Raw genomic sequence first — 13,460 nt, forward strand, 5'->3', positions numbered from 1 at the left:
TTTGCAAAGAAAGTCTGGAGAGAGATGCAGTGGTTGCTGTCGAGGTTCATCCCGAGCAGTTCTGTGACACAGGACTCTGTGCTCTACGGGCTGTTCCCAGGGACACACACCGAGACAAACATCAACTGCAGCTGGAGGATCATCAACTCGGTGAAAGACGCGCTTTGGTCTGCCCGTAACTTGTTGGTCTTCCAGCACAAAGAGTTGTCCCCGACCGATTGTTGCGGACTGGCACAATCCAAAGTCCAGGACTACGTGCTGAGGGACGCACTAAAGCTTGGGGCAGCTGCCGCAAAGGCGCAATGGGGAAGGGTCGCTGTCTAAGACCTTTCTACCACAGCGCACCGAGAGACTGGGAACTGTTTAGAGCCCCTCGGGCTGTACAGATCAAAATGAAAGGCTGTAAATGACTGTAATATTGTTTGTACTGATGCACCTGGTGATACATTTTGTAAAAGTTTAACCTGGATTGTACCCTTGTAATGTTGTTTTTGAAATGGTTTTGAATGTGATTGAAGATTTTTATGAATAAAGTATATTTTTACAAAAAAAAAAAAAAAAACTGTGCATAGGAGGTGTCAGCTGTGGCTCAGTTCATAGCACCCTCGCCTTTGAGTCAGAAGGTAGTGGGTTCATGTCCCACTCCTGGAAAAAAAAAGTCAAGAACTGTGAATGTACTCAGAGTTACATAGTTGTTGGGAAAGATTTATTCCAGACCACACAGCTCAATACTCCACTGTGCATAGGAAAACCTAGACATTCAATCTGCACATGGTGAGATACCGGGCAAGAATGATCTGCAGCCAGGGCAGGTGGCAAGGCATGACTAGTACCAGCTCGCCAGAGGGTGAGGTCATACATGAGTTTTGTTGCAGAGAATTCAGATGAGGACTTTTATGTGTCGGGATGCAGAAGAAAGTTGTTATGTGTGTCCAGTTGTTTGGCACAGAAACTCTTAAATCAATGCCAAGGAGCGTGGAGGAATCTGGCACCAGCTTGGCACAGAACCTAGTGGAGAGGTTGGAACTCATCCATTCCAGTGTGGAAGTGGTGGCCAACACCATTAGCACTTTTTCCAACCCAACCGTGATGCAGTGTCTGATGGTCGATGCCTCAGTTTCCATTGCAGCAGAAGCAGGGAGCACTGGGGGCTGCAGTGGAAGGTCAGACTTCTATTATGCAAGCTCGGTTTGCTGCCATGCATGTTCAGACTGCTGCCATTGTGTTTGGAGATATCAGAATTCAAAGCGGTTTGTGTGGTCTCACATCACTTCACCAATCTGTCTTCCGACACGTTACCAGGATTGTTGAGGTGCCGCCCCCAAGGAGTAACAGTGGCTCCGTACAGCATGAACCTGCTGTCCTCGCTCAGGAAGACAGCATTTATCCTTCCACCCCTGGCACTCCACCAGTGGTCCAAATGTTGTCTATCAGCCAGCCTAGACTGTTGCTGACCATGCCAGAAGTACTCAGCTGGTCTGGCAGAGAGAGAAGCGCAGTTAACATTTCAGCTCAATGGCCTGGCTGGCTATCCTGTAAGGCTCCTCCAGTAAAGATTAGAAGACTTCACCAACCATGCTGCACCCACAAGGATGGCACTGTGGAGGATCATGATGCCAGTCAATGGCACAGGGAAGAAATCCAATAAGAGAAAGCACAAGGGTGATTGGTTGATGTTTGAATGCATGTTTTCATCCCTAAATTTGGTTTGGTGTGTTCATCCTGTAATAGAGTTTATTTTTGGCAGTGTGATCAAGTGGGTGCTGTGGTGGTCAGTCAGAGAGTGAAGGGAAGGTGTGGTACTATTGGTGAATGGGGAATTGGGACTTTGGTTACTGGTTTCACAGTTCTCTTGCTGCTACTCCTACTCATTCTCCCCTGCCTCAGCTGGTCCCTATACAGCTGGTGGTGAAGGCTGTGCCCTCACAGTTGTGAAGTTGTACAGTATGCAGCCAACCACCCCAAAATTTACCATGTGCTCTGCCGAATACTGCAGAGCTCCTCCAGTGCAACCCAGGCAACAGAAGCACTCTTTCAGCATCCCAGTGGTCTGCTTTATCATGTTTTGTGCGGCAGCTTGGCTGTCATTATATGCAAGCTGCACATGTGTGTGGATTGCAACCAGGATCATCAGCCCGTTATCAGCGGTTAGCTCTGTCATCCAGCGGTCACTCTCTGGTTTGTCCTGGTAGACGGCGGATGGCGGACTGGACTTCCGCAGAATGACGGCATCATCACTGCTGACAGGATACCAGCTTGGACCTGCATGGTGAGACCAGTTGGACGTTAGGAAATGGAATCCCTTTTTGTTCTGGTACTTCTTAGAGTTGCCATGTGATGCCTGCAAAGTGACAAGCATGCAGTTAATGGCACTGTGCACCATCGGTGTTGCCTGCAATCCTCGCAAAGCCCTGCTCCCGCACCCCCTACTTCTCTCTGGCATGAGTGAATGTACTATTTTCAGCTCTCTTGGAATACAGAACTTCAGTAACCTTCCTTATGTAACAGTGGCTAGAAAACTGGGAGGTTTTGCAAATATTACCTGCCTCATATTGGAAGAAGTTTGACACATAAAAGTTCATGGCTATGGTCTCCTTCAGAGTCATTGACAATGCCATCCTCCCCCTGCTTCGTGAACCCCCTAGGCCTCCTGCTGAGACCCCTTCTCCCCTTCTTTATTCTCCATTTTCTAGCAGCTTGTCCTGCTTTGCGCAACCTCTGCTCATCCTCCCTGTCTTGCTGTGACCCAAGAGAAATGCCTAAAACTGCACCCGTGTCTGAGAGCAAGTGGTTTGTACAGAATCCTTGAATCTGTCATGTACTCCCTGTAGATTTCAGTAACCACAATTTTAGAAACACTTCTATAAACACATTAAGATCCAATAGAAATTAAATTTAATTGTGGTCCATTCAAAGGCAGATTTCTCTACTTGTTTGGTATATAATTGTAACTATATCAGTTAATAGTCAGTTGTAAAGCAAAGAGCTCTATTATTACCCATATCTCTTCAGGGAGGCTATAGGAAGGCTCACACATTCATTTTTATGAAAAGTGTTTATTCAGGAATAAAAGCAAACAGGGAGGTTCAATAATACAGCCCTCCATTAAGGTTGAGAATATTCAAAGAGAAGCTGAAATAGTATAGTAACAATAGCAACCACTTTAGTGATCATGTAGAAAAGGAACCTGAACGTTTAAAAAAAGGGAAGTGATTGGGCAGTGAGCAAGAAGTAAGGAATTTGGGGAGGGAAAGCCAATGGTGATTCTGTTATCAAGGTTTTGTCTCAGGATTTGTTAGCTTCTTATTCCAGAAGAGGTAATGATCTTCGTTCAAAAACATTTATTTGCATGCTTACTATTTACAAAGGTGAAATAAGATGAACAAAGAGCTAGAATTTCCCTTCTGACATTGCTTCTTTTACACATGCTCAATATGCTCTTATTAAAGTTAACCCTTTACTCTACATCTCCCCCTTAGTCTTTATTCCCATACTATTCTACACATATTTCCCTGCAGCTCCCCCAAAGTCTCTTCTCCTAAAGGGAAAGTCTTTTTGGTGCTTTCACCAGTTTCCCTGAATGAGTGCAGAGCTCCTTCTGGCTAAATGGGAATCCTGCTGCTCTGAGCTCAGTTCAAGGGGGCTGTCACTGCTGGTTTCCTTCGTTTGTGGTGAAGTAGGTGTGACACCCTCTCCTGGTCCAGGGAACTCTGTTCATGCTGTTTTTGGTTTTCAGTCCACCGAGATTGGAGCAGATCTGTTCTGCTGAACAATGCTTGATTGCGTCCTGGACAGGTACGATCTTGATTGCAGAAGCTTTTCAATGACTGTGCCCGCACGATTTTGGTTTCTTCTCTCCTGTCCCAGAATCAGAAAGTCTTGACCTCTATGCCACTGGTTGAACAATCTAGCCTGACTTGTTTGGTCCAAGTGGTCCAGGAAACAAGATAAGGGTTTTGCAACAAAGAGACTAGTAGGGGTAGGAAGAGATTCAGTGTCCTGGTCATGATCTGAGTGCCAGCGAAGAGAAGGGTGGGAATTTCCGCTCCGGAGATGAAGTGCGGTGGCGGGCTGCAGGAGCACTGCATTTCCCGCCAGCCGCAATGCCGGGTTTCCATTGGATCGTCCGCTTTTCAGCTCATTATATATTCATGAACAGGAAGCACGTGAGATCCCATAGCGGGGGGAGTGGGGGGGTGGTGGGGGGGCTGCAATTCGCCGGCCGTGCCATGACCTCATTGGATCATCTTTCCAGGGGCCATATATAAGCAGCAGCAGCTCATATCATTCACGCCCTGCAGCCCAGGTCAGGTGCATGAGAGTTGAAGGCCCCCAAAGGCAAGAAGTCAAGTACCCCCAAATTCAGTGACAGAGCGCTGGGGGTTTCTTCTGGACGCCGTGGAGGAATGCCGGGATGTCCTTCACCCCAGTGATGGGAAAGGGGATCCATCATTGTCACAATTCCGGCTTGGGAGGAGGTGGCCAGCACGGTCAGCACACAGAAGAGGTCCGTCACCCAGTGCGGAAAAAGGATGAGTGGCCTCATCACACAGCCGCAGTCAACCTTCTCCTCACTTTCAACTCTCACAAGCCCACAGGCTACAGTCCACAAGGATCTCACACACTACCGGCACAAGAGACATCATCACTGATTCTCTCACACACACTAACATTGCAGTGATTGAAGGTCTAACCTTTCCTACTGCCTTTAGGGGTCATGTGATTGTACTGGCGAATGAGCTGTAGCGTGGGTAATCCTGGGGGTGGAGCTTTCTAGTCATGGACCTGGTTCAAGCATGTAGCTCCTAAAAGAGCTCTGTAATAAAGTTACCTGTTTCGGGTAGAAACCTGTCCAGTACACCAAGTTATTACATTTGGCGACGATGGTAAAATAGTTCCACCTCTCCTTGTGAATGTGAGTACATCAATTCTTAAGAAAAGAAAGAAAAGTATTCTCACCGGTCATGCTGCTTTTCAGCAAAATCAACCCTTATGACTGGTCCACGGAAGACTGGAGTCAGTACGTAGAGCGCCTAGATTTTTATTTCGTGGCAAATGAAATAACAGCGGAGGAGAAGCAGAAAGCAATTCTTTTAATTGTCTGTGGTTATAAGACATATAACCTCATCCATAGTTTGACAGCCCCAAACACACCCAATTCTAAATCTTGTAATGAATTGGTAGACCTCGTGCAGGTGCATTTTCAGCTGAAGCCATTGGTAGTTATGCAGATGTTTAAGTTTAAATCCAGAGTAAGGGCCCCAGGAGAGCCCATCGCAACTTATATGGCGAAGTTGAAGCAGTTGTCTGAGCACTGCGTCTTCAGAGATTCACTCAATGACACATTGCAGGACCAGTTGGTTTATGGCGTTAACGATGACGCCATTCAACACTATTTACTTGCAGAATTTAACATTGATTTGAAGCCAAGCATGGAAATAGCGCTAGCCATGGAGCGTGCTGAGAGGGACTCGAAGGCTTTACAGTGTGTGCAACATGACGCTGTTCTTCAGTTAAGGCAGGAACCTACCACTGGGTGTGGCACGAAAGCCAGAGAGACAGCAGTGGAGCGAGAGACAGTCTCTGCTGCTCGAGAAACAAAAAGGCCCAGTGGAAGTATTTCAGCAGTGATTCAGCAATTAATCTGTTGCCGATGTGGGGATACCCTTGTACCAGAAACCTGCAGATTCAAGGAGGCAGAATGCCATTACTGCCACAAAAGAGGGCATGTAATAAAGCAATGCAGGGTGAAATCAAGACAGCCAATCAGACAGCAGACTAAGATGATTGAAATAAACAATATAACAGACCCAGAAGCTGCTGATACTGATATCTATTCCCTATACAATGTCAAAGCAGTAAAAACTGAACCAATAACCGTCACTCTTCAAGTGAATGGGAAGCCTCTAGTCATGGAGGTAGACACGGGAGACTCGACCACAGTGGTGGGGGAACACACATTTAAATACTGAAGTGAAGATACCCAGCCACTGAACCTGGAGCAAACCACGGCTCAACTGAAGACATGCACTGGAGAGTCAGTACAGGTAAAGGGCATCGCCACAGTACCTGTGTCCTATTGGTAACAGACAGCCCAGCTTCCAGTGATCATAGTCACAGGTGAAGGACCTAGTCTTCTGGGCCGCAACTGGTTACAAAAAATTAAGCTCAACTGGTCAGAATATTTCAACTAAGAACAGGAGGAATTCCTGAGCTGTTAAGGAATTACGGCAGTGTAAATTGTGATGATTGGGAAAGATAAAAAGCTTACAAGCAAAAATTTATGTATATTCGGAGGTGAAACCCCGGTTCTTTAAGGTCAGACCTGTGCCTTATGCCCTAACGGAGAAGGTGGATGTAGAATGATGCCACTTAGAGAAGCTGGGCATAATCCAGCCAGTCCAGTTTTCAGAATGGGCAGTGCCCTTAGTCCCCGTGATGAGACCTGATCAAACTATTCGCATCTGTGGGGACTACAAATTAACCATGGACAAGGCTGATAAACTATCCCAAGGTTAGACGACTTGTACGCTAATCTAGCTGGAGGGAAATCCTGCACAAAACTGGACATGAGCCATGCACACTAACAGCTAGAGCTGGATAGCATGTCTAGAGGGTAGGTAACCATCAACACGCACAAGAGCCTGTACCAATATACACACCTGCCCTTTGGTGTATCATCTGTCTGTGCAATTTTCTAAAGGACCATGGAAATTTTATTGCAAGGATGTCCCCGAGTAGTAGAGTTCCTGGACAATGTCCTGATCACAGGGTCAAAGGAAGCCAGGCATTTGGCCAACCTAGAATAGGTTTTAAGAAGATTTTTGGAGGCTGGTGTACAGGTGAAGAAAGAGCAATGTATATTCCAAGCAACACAAATCACTTACTTGAGTCACCGAGTGGATGCCAAAGGGTTGCAACCAATAGAGGAGAAAGTCAGGGCCATCAAAGAGGTGCCTTTGCCTTCCAGTGTCACTGAACTCAAGTGTTTTTTGGGCATGATAAATTACTACGGTCGCTTCTTGTCAAACTTTTCAACAGTGTTAGCACCTTTACACTTACTATTGTAAAAGAACCATTGTTGGTCATGGAATTCGTAACAAGAAGAAGCCTTCATGAAAGTTAAGAAGCTATTACATTCATCATGTCTACTGGTACATTATGACCCATTGGAAGAATTAATATTAATCTGTGATGTGTCTCCTTACGGTGTGGGAGCTGTGTTATCACACAGGATGGAAGATGGTTCTGAAAGGCCAATCGGCTATGTCTCCAGAACCCTCTCTGCAGATCAGGAGGGTTATTCACAACTAGAAAAATAAGGTTTATCAGTAATATTTGGAGTGAAGAAGTTCCATCAGTATCTGCATAGATGACATTTCACCATAGTGTCGGACCATAAACAGCTACTGGGTTTATTCAGTGAGGATAAATCCATTCTACCAATAGCCTCAGCAAGAATTCAATGTTGGGCTTTGATATTATCTGCATATGAGTATACCTTTATGGACCATCCTGGCGTGCATATTACAAATGCAGACACACTCAGTTGTCTTCCATTACCTGATAGCATTGTACATGCTCCAGTGCCACAAGAAGTTGTGCTTGTGCTGAATTTCTTGGACTCTTCACCTGTGTGTGCAAAGCAAGTAAGGAACTGGACAAACAGGGATCCAATTTTGTTAGAAATCTGAGACCAGGTATTGCAAGGATGGTCAAATCCACCAGTGTCTGAACAGATGAGACCATTCCATGTCCTGAAAACAGAGTTAAGTTGTCAAGATGGAATCTTGTTGTGGGGATCAAGAGTCATATACCCTCCGCAGTGAAGAGAACCACTCTTGACAGAACTTCAGAGTGTGCATCCCGGCATTTTGAAGATGAAGATGCCTGCACGAAGCTATGTCTGGTGACATTGAAAACATGGTCAAGCACTGTCTGCAGTGTCAGCAACAACAGAAGTTGCCCATTTCAGCTTCACTGCATCCATGGGAGTGGCCTGGTTGACCCTGGATTAGACTACATATAGACTATATAGGTCCATTTTTAGACACCATGTTTTTATTGATCATCACTGCGCATTCTATATGGATGGATGTGTATGAAGTTAGGTCACCAACAAGGTGTACAACTACTGAAAAGCTGGACCAACGTTTTAGTATGCATGGCCTACTGGAAGTCATTGTTTCAGATAATATTCAGTCTTTACTAGAACAGAATTTCAGAGATTCATAAGTTTAAATGGAATTAAGCATATTAAAACAGCACCATCTCATCCCTCATCAAATGGGTTAGCTGAAAGAGCGATGCAAATGTTCAAATCAGGAATGAAGAGGTTATCCGAAGGTACTTTAGAAACTAGACTTCCATTTTTTTTCTTAATTATCGTACAACTCGTCATGCGACTACGGGTTCAACACCATCTGAATTACTGATGAAACGCTGCCTAAGTACAAGGTTAAGTCTGGTGTTTCCAAACTTAAAGGCCAAGGTAGAGAAGAATCAGCGTAATCCAAAATTGAATCGTGATATTCATAGCAAAGCTCAAAATTTTTCTGTGGGGGATACAGTTTTTGTGTGGTATTTTGGAAATGATCCTGTTTGAGTTCCTGGTATAATTGTCTCTGAAACTGGACCCTTGTCGTTCCAAGTGGAAGTGGAAGACCAGATTGTTTGAAAACATGTGGAGCATCCAAGGAGTAGAGAGACATTCCGACAACCAGCTATTCTGTCTGTAATTGATGTTGAATCTTTAATCCCTGAGGTGACAGATCGATCTAGAATAGATATATCTGCTCTTTCTGTTGAATGACCTAATCCTGAACTACCACTTTCTAAGGATGTCCCTGATGCTGCAGTTCCTGATCATGTTGATCCGGTGGGAGGATCTCAAGTTAGGGGGAGGAAACGTAGTGATTGAAAGTCTAACCTGTCCTACTGCCTTAAGGGGGTCACGTGATTGTACTGACGAATGAGCCCGAAGAGCGGGTAATCCTGGGGGCAGAGCTTTCTAGTCGTGGGCCTGGTTCAAACATATAGCTCCTAAAATAGCTCTCTAATAAATTTATCTATTTCAGGTAGGAAACCTGTCTGGTACTTCAAGCTCATTACAGACATCTTCAGCTCTTCTCACAGCTTGTGAAGGCATCCCCTCAGCCCTTGCACAGGTCCACTCAGCACCCACATAAGGCAGGCATTCTTATCACCTGCCTTAGCATCTGTCCTGTTCACAGTCTATCCACCTGTCTTTATGCAGGAGAAGCTCGCCCACAACAAGAGGGAGAGACCCCAGATCGAAGGGGTGTTGCCTGAGCTCAGGACCCTCATTCTGTTTGAATAGCGTGCGGCAAAGCTGGCTGGTGAAGAGTGGGACCATGCCTTTGCTGACAGTGAGACCTGTCCCAACCAAGTGAGGACACAGCACCAGCTCAATGTTCACCCAACGAAACTGTGAGTGCTTTGTAATGTTGTTGACTATGCAGCCAATTATCAATAATCTGTTCTCTCTATGACAGGGACCAGTGGGAAATGGAAGAAGCTCACTGGCAGCCCCAGACCAGACCACCTTGGATGAGGATCATGAGGACCCACTAGGTGTAGAGCTGTTACAGTGCTCACCCACACCCTCCACCAGTGTAGAGACACACCCCTCAGTGGGACAAAGTTCCAGAGCAGGCTCGGCGTCACAACCTGGTGAACACAGCACAGATTCTGGTCCACAGCAGGCAGAGGCAAGGGCAGCCATGGTCTCTGACACTCAGGGGACTGCTGGAGGCTAGGATTGTGCTGAGTATAAGTCAGATGATGAGTCTGTGGACTCAGCCCAAACACAGATGTTGGAGCTGCAATAACAGTCATGGGCTATCAGGCAGAGTTGTCTGATGCAGCCAACAGATTGAATAGATGATGGAGGAGACTGTCTGCGTTCAATCTGAGGTCGTTGCGCTAACATGCCAGCACACTGAGGTCAACACTGGTAAGAGGCGACCCCATGGAGACTCGGGGCCTGATGTGTACCAGGAGTTGCACTCTTTTCTGTAGGCATAGGTGGGATTCAGCAGTGGCTAAGTGAGAGGGATGTGGGGCACCTTGACCTCACTCCAGGTGCATCTTCTCCTCAAGGAGTCAGCCAGAGGCCCTCGGGCACCCAGAGGGAAGACAACCAGCAGCTGCACACCCCGGGGCCATCTACCCAGGCGACACTGAGATTGGGAGCTGATTCCAATCCCCTCTTCCTGTGACCCCATCAATTCCAGCTCCACTGGCTGAGGAGGGTGCACCTGCCCCACAGCAGGACACCCAAAGCAGACCAGAGCCCTCCAGGTCTCAGCTCTCCAGAGGATGCTTGCCAAGGTCATCACAGACAACAGGGCGTAGCAGTCAGCAGACTGCCTCCACCTCCAGATGTCCGGGATACACCAAGCTGTAGTGGTAGGAAGATTAAGAAGTACTAGGAGCACAACAGCTGCACGAGTGTTCACAATCTATATATCATGTCCACAAATGTAAATAGATTTGCACCCATTCCACTTCTCCTGGTGTAAATGCATCTTCTGTCCGATGATGTGTTTCGTGATCAATCAAGTTTCACACGTTTCAAGTCCCCACTCCCCACTTCTCACAGATGTCCCAGCATGCGCCTCAGCACAACGTTGTGTACCATCTCATGACAGTGTCTGTCTTTTCCCTGCTCAATACTGACTTCGGTGACTGTGAGCCTCAAAGAAACATATGTTTTCCAAAGGATATTAATGTGATCTTCAGTCATGATGGTGTAAGATGGAGCCTTATCCAATCCCCCGATGCTTCCACATTGTAGAATGGTCAGTGTGTTTGGTAGATGATGAAATGTAGAGGCGCATGGATATGGGCTATCCTTCATTGACCTCCATGTGTTGTCCATCAGCCTTGTTGAATGTAGTCTATCTTTGAGCCCAAACTCTGAGCTCGTATGCGCTCATGTCTGTCTGCAGAGTTCTGTAATGTTCATGTGGAAATGTCAACAGCACCCCAATATTAGTGCTCACCTTCCCACCTCCATGTTTCTGAGCTGAGAATGTTGCCGACACAGTTCTGTTTCCTGCTACCTGTTTAAAAATTTGCGACCGAGGAGTTGTGTGCATTTACCCCACATGGTTACCATGGACATGGGAGGATGCAGCGCAGGGCCATTAGTTCCGGCTCCCGTCGCCTGACATAAACCTTTGGCAAGCTTCCAGATGCTCAATTTGAATGGTTATGTGGAATGAACAATGGCTTCATTGCGGCTGGTTTCTGTGTGCATATGTCAGGCTGCAGGGATGAAAATGTGCAGCCGTGAAATGGGCTAAGAGCGAGGATGGATAGCAGCTGATGTGTGCTCTTTACTATGTATGATTTGGGACCTTCTAGACTACATGATGTGTCTACCTTTCCTGGAGCACAAAGGCCAGGACTGGGCAATAGGGTAAAATTGGAGAGTCGAGACGGAGGCATGTTCCAGAGTGGTACACAGGTGTCAGGATATGGTGCTCGTGAAGTGTTCAAGGTCAATGGAAAGGTGAGGTGAAAAGCAGTCCCTTGTCCTTCACTGGCAGCGATGTATGACTGTGTCCTGAGGATATATGTGATGATGAGGACTGAGTATGATGAGGAGGCATCCACATTTGTCTCAGCTGATCAGCTGGCAGAGCCAAAAACTGCATTGCACTATTGGAACCAAACTCACGTGAAGGCGATGTGCACTAAGTGGAGATGGATCTTCATGAGATGCCTTGTCACAATGCAGGTATACTGCCATGAGTGCACTGAGGATTGCAGCACTGCTCCTGCCTCTTGTAGGCTGCCCATAGGCAGTGGAATGTAGGTGAGATGCTAAAAGAGGCTGCACCATCTGAGATGTGCTCACAAAAACGTTCTGCTGTAGAAATGATCACTCTATAGAAAGGTCACATGTTCCCGAGGCTGCCTGACCTTCCTAGGATGAGCACAACATGACGCTAGAGTTTAAGTGCTCATTCAGAGATTGAAGTGGTGTGTTGAGGTGAGGAGGAGAGCAATGAAGGTGGTAAAGTGGACCCAGTATGGAGGGCACTGTTGAAAGAGGATTGTCATAGCTGGTCATCATCATCCTCATGGAGCCTGGTGGCTATTAGCATCTCAGGAGCAAGCCTGCCCATGCCATGGCTTCTTCCTCTGGGCCCTCAGCTTCATCATCCCCATCGCCCTCAGCCGTCTCAACGTCCTCATCATCAGAGGACACATGCAGCTCCTCTATCTTGGCACCTGGCTTCTTTACAGCGGTGGGCTGTGTAGGGCACTATAAACACGATGATGCGTGAGACCCTCTGGGAGAGTACTGGAGAGCGCCACCTGACCTGTCCAGACATTGGAAACGCCTTTAAGATGCCAATGGTCTGCGCTATCAATGAGCGTGTTGCAGCATGAGCAGTGATATACGTCTCCTCTGAGGTACTTTCAGGCCTCTGGACAGGCATCATCAGCCATGTCTTTTGCGGGTAGCATTTGCTACCAAGGAGCCAACCCTGGATGTGGTCAAAGATCTGTGGCACCTGTGAGTGATTCAAAATGTATGAGTGGTGAGAGTTCCAGGGTATCTCGCACATTCCTGCATAATCTGCTTGTGGTGATTGCAGACCAGCAGCACATTGAGAGAACGGAACCCTTTCCTGTTGATGAATTGTAGTGGCTGCGGCCAGGGAGATCTTAAAGCCGCATGGGTGCAGTCGGTGGCACCCTGCGCCTGTGGGAATCTGGAGATAGCAGCAAAGCTCAGTGTCCCAGCAGCCTGGCTGGTGTCATCTAAGAGGAACTGGATGTAATTGTGAGCTTTGCTAAATAGGGCCTCAGTGGACTCCTGTTTGCATTTATGGGTAGATGCTTGACAATCCCACAGAAATCCCAGTGGAGCCCTGGAACAAGCCACTCACAAAGATATTCAGAGCGGTGGTGACTTTGAGAGTCACTGATAATGGATGTCCTCCCAGTTCCTGTGGCTTCAACTCCTCCTGGACAATGTGGCAAATGTGAGACACCACATCTACAGACATGTGAAGGCAGCAATGGCACTGCCTCGTGTTCATCTGGCGGTATGAGAGGCATCCTCTGTACACCCTTGGTCTGGCCAGATGCCTACGCTCAATGGCTCTGTCATCCTCAGCTTCTAAGATCTGAAGAGGCTGCCCCTTTACTCATCAGGTTAAGGCCCTTCCCTTAGCCCAGCCTGGCTGATGTGTCCTTTTTCTTGGCCTTGGCTGTTGCCTGTATGTCAGGATGAATGCAATGTTAGCTGGTCCATCCACCTTTCCCTCATAAACAGAGACATGAGTGAGCATTAGCCTCCAAAGGTCACCTTCCTGTCGCTGACTGCGGAGTGACTGTGGCGCCAATGGATTACTTCACTGCAGCTGCAACATCCGCACCTAGCCCTTAGTCCCTTGGCAGCATTATTACAGCCTTCA

The sequence above is a fragment of the Cetorhinus maximus genome, chromosome 19 (genome assembly GCF_964194155.1).
Source record: "Cetorhinus maximus chromosome 19, sCetMax3.hap1.1, whole genome shotgun sequence".
Classification (NCBI taxonomy): domain Eukaryota; kingdom Metazoa; phylum Chordata; class Chondrichthyes; order Lamniformes; family Cetorhinidae; genus Cetorhinus; species Cetorhinus maximus.